This window comes from Saccopteryx leptura, chromosome 3 (assembly GCF_036850995.1).
Source record: "Saccopteryx leptura isolate mSacLep1 chromosome 3, mSacLep1_pri_phased_curated, whole genome shotgun sequence".
NCBI lineage: Eukaryota > Metazoa > Chordata > Mammalia > Chiroptera > Emballonuridae > Saccopteryx > Saccopteryx leptura.
Window position 1 is genome coordinate 40055002 of NC_089505.1, and position 9875 is coordinate 40064876.

A 9875-nucleotide genomic window follows, 5' to 3' on the forward strand; every position below is an offset into this window, starting at 1 on the left:
GATATATAAAACCTAAGATTTTAGCTCAAAAATATATTGAAATTTTGTGATTGTCCTTAAAAATTATGCATTTTTAATTCTATTTTGTTAAACATAAATGTAATATATTCAATATTTACCATGGACAAAAGTTATTTCTATTAAGATGGGCCATTTTTATCCTATATTTACTCCAACCATTCAGTACCTTAAGGAGCAGAAATCCCAATTTTGGTAAAGAATTTTAGATATTTTTGACATTGGAAAACAGCATCTCAAAGACCTAATTTAAATTTATTATAACTTTGGCCTGAACAAACTGTGGTACAGTGGATAGAGTGTTGACCTGAGACGCTGAGGACTCAAGTTCAAAATCCCAAGTTCACTGACTTGAAGTCCAGGGTCACTGGCTTGAGCCCCTTCGCTTGAGCAAGGGGTCACTGGCTTAGCTGGAGCCCCCCAGTCAAGGCACGTCTGAGAAACCAATCAATGACCAACTAAAGTGCCACAACTATAAGTTGATATTTGTCCTCTCTCTCCTTTCTTGCCTGTCTGTCCTTGTCTGTCCCTCTTTCTCTCTCTCTTTCTCTCTATGCAAAAATAAAAAAAAATTATTACAACTTTAATTTGGAGTTAATGTAATTGATGGTCGAAAATATGTATTTTTCATATTTTAAATCATTTTCAAATGGAACAAAGGTTAAAGTGTCCATTTTAACACCATTTCACTATAATACAAAATTTTGCATTTAAGATGTTTTCTTTTATTATAAAATGATATAATTAACCAGAGAATATCAAGGCATAATAACAACATAATATTTGTCTGTACTAATTGAAATTATTTAACACGATTATAAATTTCATCACGTTTTTTGTTCTAACTTGTCCCTTTATGCTCCTTCTAAAGTAAACACAAACACAAAACAACATATTGCTGTGCCAGGAACAATCCATTGGGAATCCACATCCATGCGTTTCACTTATACGTCACTGGGATGAATTTGGGTAGTTGTTCAACTTCTTTGAGTTTCATTGTTCTCAGGGAACTCTCAGGCATCTCTGAAGTGAAAAAGTATTGAAGTGGCATCTGTAGGTAGAGATTTCTTTTAGCTAAAACATACCTTAATGGATAATTTACATAAAATTTTCACTTGAGGGGACCTGTAGATATTCGGAATATATTACAAATGTTACTTATTTTTTCTTAAGTGAGAAGCAGGGAGGCAGAGAGCTAGACTCCTGCACGTACTCTAACTGGGGTCTACCCAGCAAGCCTTCTATGGGGCGATGCTCTACCCTTCTGGGTCGTTGCTCCATTGCTCAGCAACTGAGTTCTTCTTAGCACCTGAGGCAGGCCATAGAGCCATCCTCAGCTCCCAGTACCAACTTACTCAAACCTTCTGGACCATGGCTATGGTGACTGCAGTAGGGGAAGAGAGAGATATAGAGAAAGAGAAGGGAGAAAAGGAGAGATGGAGAAGCAGATGGTCACTTCTCCTGTGTGCCCTGACTGGGAATCGAACCTGGGACATCCACATGCAAGGATGATGCTCCACCACTGAGGCAACCGGCCAGGGTCACAAATGGTACAATATTTTTTTGATTGAGCTATATAACTTAATCAAGTGTTAATAACCAAACTTTTTTCATCTTTGGGCTTTTAGTTCAGCTTTTCCAACTAACCATGTATAAATGCATTAATATTTCACTTTCATGGAAACTTGTTGCTTCATCCAGACATAAATTGGTAAAGTTTCTCACAGAAAAATAAAAAAGAATACTTTTGTCTAGAATTATAAACTATTGAAAAAAAGAAAATAAACAAATTTTATTATGTATTTTGTTGGGAGAAATTTATACTCAGTCAAGAACTAAACAATAGTTCAATTTGTTCATATTCAAATATTCTAGAACAGCATAACAGAGTAGCATTTAGTAACATTCATTTATTCACTCATTCATTTTCTTCTTTAATTTTTTTATTTTCCTTTACCAAATTTATATTGATGTTTCAGATTCTGTTCTCAAGTGTTCATAGTGTACTAAGGATTTAAAAAAGGAATAAGAAAAAAACAGATTTGTAGATAAACAAATAAATGAGAGTCAGAAGATGAAGTGTACACAGGGCATTGTGGGAGTATAAAGAGTTGTCAGAGAGTGGATAAGAGAATCAAGTAAGATAAAATGGCTAAGCTTTGAGGAATTGCTAGAATTAGCCAAGTTCTAGGCAGTTTTATCAATGAGAATTTGAAATCCTACAGATATTTGACATCTCATTGGATGGTTCCATGGCAAGCAGGATACATATTTGCATTCTAAGCACATGAGATAGTTTTATGTATACCTTTTTAAAGTAAAACTTTAATTCAACTAATATGTCTTATAAATCATTTTTTCTACCAACTTTGGCCTTTGTTCTAAAAGAGAAACATATAATTAATATTACCTATTTCTCTGTATCTTTACTCTTTCCTCCTGGCCTCACCCTATGTACAAATATGATTTGGTGTGGGTTGAAAGAAGTATTGTTCAGATAACTAGAAAAAAATATATTTAAGGAAAGTGAAGAATTAGTAATTCTGAAGGTTGTAAAAGCATCCCAGTTGACAGTGTATCTAGAATTATGGTAATGAGATCAAGTAAGGAGATTAGTATTAATGTACTGAGTCTTTTTGATGAATCACTTGAAGTTAATTCAGCGTCTAATTAAGGTTACACAGAACATGACCATTGAAGAAAAGTTTATCATGTTTTATATTAGGAAGTGAATATTTAGAGGTCTTCCAAAGATTATGAGTCATTTATCATAATAGGTAAAGTAATTGTCATGTGTTGACCTTCTAAATAGGTATTATATAAATAGAAAAAATAAAATAAACTGATAAAAACCTTAATCTTAAATTCAATTTCAATGCAGGACTTGGTTAAGCTACTTAACTTTCTAGAGACCATTTTTTCCCATCTGAAAAATAAGGGTGTTGAAACAGCTGATTCCAAAGGTCTCTTCTAGATCTCAAAGCTCTATCATTTAATGATTCTCTGCATCTATTTCTGTTAAGTCCCAACATAAAGTATTCTGTCATAATTGAGGTACAAAAATAAACGGAACAATAATATGACATTGAATCAATCATATTTTCTTTCTCTAGTAGACTGTTCGCTGGAATTTTTTTCTACTTTATAAATTGTAGATGAAAAAGAAAAAAAAAAACAGAAATGTTACCTTTATCATTTTTAATCAAAAGAATGTATGAAATATGAATTTGGCTACTTTTCCTTGCTTTCCACCAAAGTGAATATGCAAATATATAATAACACATGGAAATATTAGGGTAGCTTTTTTGAGGAGGCAAAGAATCTTTGACAGTAGAAACATTTTGGCCTGGAGGATGATCTTTGATCTAAGAAGTTGAAGCTCTTGGTGTTTTAAACACCCTTATAGTGGAATCGCATAGCCAATTTATACTAAATAATCCATTTGCTTAAAATTTTCTAAAATTATGGAAAAAATCTAAGAAATAATTATCATTAGATACACTATTAGAATAACCCAATAAAGTAATTGTGTCCTCTTCTTCAGTGTGCTTAACTGAGAACTCATAATTCAAGTGACAAAACAACTAAGCCATTAGTCCATAAACAGCATCTAGCTGGGTAAATGGAAAATTTGCTGCCTTTATCTGGATATTATAATTCTCATTTATTTCCAGATGTTCAACTCAAATTGTCATTCATTCTCTCACTTCTCATATCAAATTCATTAAAAAGTCCTACTGAGTTTAAGTCAAAATGTACTCTGAATTCATCCACTTATTCTATCTTTTTCATTGACCGTATATTTAAAATTGCCACTTATTACTCTGAATAGCATTTCTTATTACCCTTCCTTGATACATTTTTAAATAGGATACTTATTTCCATTTTACTTATTTAGTTGATGTGCTTTATCTCTTTCCAATAGCATCTGAGCTCCATGAATAAGGTGATTTTGTCTGTACTGTTCTCTCCTATCACTCCATGTCCTAGGAAAATGTCTAGAACTAGTAGGTCCTCTACAGTACTTATTGCATGCATGACTGAATCTCTACTGCGACCCACCTCATCTAAGCCCACAGCATCTCACACCTGGTTTATTTCAATAGTCTCCAACTGATATCCTGCTGCATTTCATATCCTTTTCTTTACAAACGTCATTTTGTCCACAGAACAAACAGCCAGTGATCCTTGAAACACATATATATCATCCTAAGCCCTTCACAAGTGCTCCAATAGGAGTGTGTCTACATTCCAGCCCCCTGACCTTCAAGAAAGCCGGGCTGGTTCCTAGTTTAGGCTTTTTGACTTGCTTTATCCTGTCAGAGAAATTCTTATCAGAGATCTTCCTGAGGCTTGCTTCCTTGTACCCAAGATAGAGCTCAAGTGTGTCTGCCTTGAAGTGTGGCCCCTTCATACTTACGCACTACTGTGCAGTTTGCGTACTTCCGCAAAGGCCTGGCATGTGCTCCCCCCGTCCCCACCCCAGAGACAGCCTTCCCGGAATGGGGCTGCTGCTGCCCAGGGATGAGCCAACTCTTAGTGGGGCACAAGCAAGTCCTCTTGGCCGAAATTGCCACCAGGAACTGTACGCATCCAGAGAGGGCATGTTTTTCTAATTTTCACGAAGTTCCATATATTGGGTCGAATCCTACTCTGTGGATGCTTTATTATCCAGAGCATGCTCCCTTTCCCCACCATTTTTTGCCTTACCACCCTGTTTTTTATGTTTCTACTGTTTCTTTGTATGAGGTCTTAAAGGGTCTCTCTTATCACCTGTCTCTTCAGTCTCTAATGTAAGCTCCATAACTACAGGGTGTTTCTCTATCTTCACTGTGGACCCTCTGTGATCTCGTTGGTATGGTTATGCACATAAACATACCATAACTCAGCTGGAGAAGACACTAGTGTTCTTATTTTGCCTTGAAACAACCGAGACTTAAGTGATAATTGCCTCTTTACTGTTTGCCCCTTCCACAATATGGAGTACAAAGAATGCAAAGTGCATGCATAGAATTTCACAGTTCACAAGGGAGAAATATAAAGGTGTCTATAACTACAATAAAAACCTCTTTGATGCACCCAACTACTAGAAATCCTAAACTTCTTCGGATGATTCTTTATTAGTGAGGTTACCTTTCCACAGGCAAATTTGCAAACCTGAGATAGATGAGATTAAGAAAGGGAGGAGTGGGCCCTGGCCAGCTGGCTCAGCGGTAGAGCGTCAACCTGTTTGTAGAAGTCCCAGGTTTGATTCCCGATCAGGGCACACAGGAGAAGCGACCATCCGCTTCTCCACCCTTCTCCCTCTTCCTTCTCTCTCCCCTACCCCTGCAGCCATGGCTCAATTGGTGCAAGTGAGTTGGCCCTGAGTGCTGAGGATAACTCCATGGCCTCACCTCAGACTCCAAAATAGCTCCGTTGCTAAGCAACAAAGCAGCAGACTCAGAAAAGCGGAACATCAGCCCCAGACTGGGGTTGCCAGGTGGATCCTGGTAGGGGTGCAAGCTGGAGTCTGTCTCTCTGCTTCCCTGCCTCTCGTTTAATTAAACAAAAGCGGGAGAGACAAGGTCGACACCTCAAATCCCTCTGGCTCCCTCCCTCCATTTTGTAAGTGGTCCAAAAGTACAAAGCAAGAGCAAAAGACTCTCAGTAAGGAAACTTGAAGGTCAAGATGTCCTTATTTTAAGGAAGGATGCTGACACAATCACATATCTCAGCCAAACATATAAAATCATATTTTCATTGAATTTTAGTATTTCAGTTTTAAATATTAAAAACATTATTCTACATATTTCAAAAATAGTCAGTCTGAAAACCTTGTTCAAGTGTATAAAGGTAATATATTATTACTTTAACAAACTTGGCTATCATTTTTCTTACTAAATTCATGTCTTCTTATTTTACCTTTAGTCCTGGATTTACAAATGCCTTCTATGGAAGTGAGAGAACAAGTTGAGATAGGAATTTATAATAATTTCACATTTTGTGTTTTTAAAAACTTTAAATGGATTTTAAATCAATGGTCACTTACTACAGTGACAGATTCTCATTCCCAGGATCTATCACCAGTCATTGCTTGCATTACTGAGGCATTTTGAAGAGTTTATAGTCTTCTAATATACTCAGTATCTCTAGGAAAATGCAGTGACATTCAAGAAATAAAATATCAAGGGGTAGAGAAAAAATAATATCTTCAACATTTGTTTCAAGATTTAGAAGGCAGTTGTCTAGAAATGGTTTTTAACCAGGGAATCTCTTTTGATAAAGAAACTAAACAAATTAAACTCTCATATAGCATTTTTTTTCACCTAAGGTGATCTGAATTCAGATCATAACCATCCACAGGAAATGAAATTCTAAGTAATTCTATTCACTATTACTAGCAATGTAAAGAAAACACCGACTTACATCATTAGAAGGAATTCACACTGTACACTATACCCAGGGAAATTTGACTAAACCCTAAGCAATCAGATTGACTTCCATAAAAAATAAAAAAAAAAACAAAAACTAAGAAAAATAAAATATTGTCAGCTTACAAATATGTCATTCAAGTTTATGGAAATAAGCAAAAATCACTCATGGAACAAAAATAAAGACAATTTACTATGTTTGAATGTCAGAGGAATTTTGAGGTAATAGCTTGGAAAATGAAGGGCACTTTTAAAGTTCCAGTGTAAATTTCAACAACCTAAATCTTGCCTTCAGAGAGTAACAAGCCTCAGGAATTCCAAAGGAATATACTCCTAATAAAATCATAATATTTTTTCCTGTGAGTTCTGTTCTTTTTGACATTTTTATTTTATCTGTTGTGTCTTTTTCTTACTTCAAAAATTTATTTCAAGTTCTCTTGTGAGAATAGATGCAATATAAATTATAAATGCATTATTGGTAAAAGAATTAAGACTTTAAATATTTATTATGTATTGGCTGCTTTATCAAATAATTCTCATAACTGTCCTAAAACTATCCTTATTTCATAAACTGATGCTTGGAAATTTCATAAAATTTTCAAGTTTACACAGATAACAAGTGATAGAGTTAAAACTCTCAATTATATCCATTCAATTTCAAGCATAAATTCTCTATACTAAATGTTGATTTCATTATAAAATTCTATTAATATATTATATTGATATTATTTATTATATATTTTTATGATATATAATATACCCATTCATTAAGAAAAGTGGTTGCTACTTTCAACAGTGTTTTCTGATATTATTTGGATATAAAGAAAGACTTTTCTAGAAGTCAGTACTAGAGTCACGTGTCATGCTCAAGTACGCCATGCCCACTTTATTTTGGTGCCCCCAGCACAGCAACACGTGTCCTGAAATAATTACTTTGCTAGGGCTACCTTTCACTCTCAGCATAGAAGCAGACAGCCATCTAGCATTTTCTTTCTTTTTGTTTTCCTACTTCCCTACCACATCCACTGCCTCACAATCATGTAGTCAGCCCTGTTGGAGAGCGTAATATAATCAATTATAGTTGGAGAGAATTTCTGATAGAAACTGGATATTGTATTTTATACTGAAGAAGCACCAGTTTGTTTGTCCTACTAGTTCTACATATTTTAGCGTTATTCCCCCACCAAATTCTCACTACCTACAATCCATTCCTCTCCTCCTCCTATCTATAGAAAGAGAGCTCCTTTTAGGACTTTAAATGCACATTACAATTTCTCTTTTCCAGGAATCTGTTTACAACATCCTTTCTGTATATATTTTTTGCCCCATCACCACACTGCATTATAATGATCTGTCTGTAAGTTTGTTTCACTCAGTATATTTGGAAATGTTCTGAAGGCAGGGTGGGTGTTTAATTGTCCTTCAGTGTTGGTGCATGTAAGTGTTCACTAACATAAAAAATAAATAGAATAATGACATTATAAATCCTCCAAGATAATCTAAGAATATTTTATAATGTATATTATAAATAATTTTTTAGGGAAGAATTTGTATATTTTTAATTAATTCTTAAGAGACTATTAAGACTATAAAAGATTATTATAAAGTCACTACTTCTCACAGAAGTGTCTAACAGGAGAAATCAGCTGAGATAATACAGGCTCAAAATGCTATGAAAGCATTTTTGAAAGCCTGAGTATTTAGAAACTATTGAATTATATTCATAGTCACTTGTATTTTGAGCATTAGTAATTTAATTGACTCTTTTTAAATCTAGACTCTCTCTAGATTTGAAAAATTACAATACCATCCTTAGAAATACTTTTTCAAAGACAGCTCTCAAGCAAGACGGGAACAAACCTTTCCAAGTAGGTGGCCCTTTGACACTGAAAGAAGGTGGAAACAGGGTGGGAGCTTCAGTTCTCTGTTTCTTCCCAGCTGAAGTCCTGGAGCCTCTTTTGTTAGATGATGCTTTGATTGCCTTAGTCTAAAAGGAACTTTAACATCTCAAATCTAGAGTCTGCATGGAAATCCAGCTCCACTCTTAGAAGCTGAATGGTCTGAACCCATTTGCCTCTGTTTTCAAACTGCAAAATAAAAATTATACCTACACCTTAAGAATCTTGCGAAGATTAAATGACTTATACCAAAACTGAGATTGTTCCAGGCAAACATTAAGCACGAATTAAATGTTAGTTGGGGGAAAAATATAGAGCAAAATTTTTTGTATGCCCACCTTTACGTTTTTTTCTGCTTGCTGAAAGAGGAAGTTTCCTGTTGCACTGTGTTTCTATCAAGTCTTTGTGCTATGAGGAAAAAAAGTAATAATAATATAGCTTGGTATTTTTCTAGATATATGGACTATATATTATGAAACAGTATGCTTTGCTTTTATATATACTTGAACATGCTCAAGAATTAATCATTTGGCTCTACTAACTTGAAGAAACTCCTTTAATGAATGGAGACTAACCTTTTGTTAACCTGAGGGTCTAGGCCTGGAATTCCGCCTTTCTCATCACCACAAAATGTGGTGTATGCGGCTCAGATCGCTCCGCTTGCTAACCCACAATTCACCGGAGAGAAGTCATTTTGATGAATTCTAAAAAAGGAAAACTTCCAGTAAGCAGGCAGGTCTGCTGACATTTGATAATATCTAGTTGTCAGTGAGATTTTCGAAGGCGCATGTGCCCACACTGATTCCCAGATTAAAACGAACCACACAGGAGGAGTTCCTGAAATGAAAATTAATGATAAAACATTTTGCAAGCATTTCATATGAAATCATATGTTAGTTAATGTTTACAGTTCATAGCCTGGATGGTTTTGGTTAATTAAAAAAATCACTTGGGACAAGGAAGCACTCAGAAGCGATTGTGGGTTTTTATACAGTTCATAATAAGCCCGGAGACCTAAGGGAGCCTTTCAAGCTTCTACAAAACTGAATATATTTTCCCTTTGTCCCATTATTTACTTAACTGCAAGTCATTTATTTTGGCAGGAGAAAATGTACCTGTTCAAGATCAAAAGGCCTGTGAATTTTAACCTTCTTTTATTGCCCTATTTTATCACTTGAATATTTTTAGTTAAATGAGAAAAAGGTGATTTTTTTTCTACATTAGGATCCCTCTCAACTTCTATGATTTTAGTTTTCACAATTTAAGTGCCTATTGAAAATAAATTACTTTATTTGATTCCATGTAGATTTCTCATTAATAAAGTCCAGTAAATATATTTAACATTGTGTAGACATTTCTGAAAAGTAATATATTCAGAAATCGCTTTGAATATAGCTGCAGCTGAGTATGTGTACGCTTAAAGAGCTCACTTAATAAAATTGTTTCCTATTGCATTATCATATGAATTTATACTTCAGATTATGAATTATGCATGCTAGGGACAGATCAGGTTATTTTAGTTGTGATTATTAAATTTGTTAATACT

General features: G+C 34.7%; 1 protein-coding gene and 1 long non-coding RNA gene across 20 annotated transcripts in view; one reads left to right on the forward strand and one right to left on the reverse strand.

Annotated features, from left to right (window-relative positions):
- TRDN (triadin) overlaps positions 1-9875 on the forward strand; it is a 415240-nt gene that overhangs the window by 173689 nt on the left and 231676 nt on the right. The window lies entirely within an intron of this gene.
- LOC136398834 (uncharacterized) overlaps positions 1-9875 on the reverse strand; it is a 46760-nt gene that overhangs the window by 36805 nt on the left and 80 nt on the right. For 2 of the 3 annotated variants that reach the window (XR_010750056.1, XR_010750055.1), the window contains exon 2: positions 8905-9166. This is a non-coding gene — a long non-coding RNA (uncharacterized lncRNA). Of the gene's footprint in view, positions 1-8292; positions 8738-8904; positions 9167-9875 lie in introns of those variants that run through there. The other variant, XR_010750054.1, reaches the window with a different exon arrangement.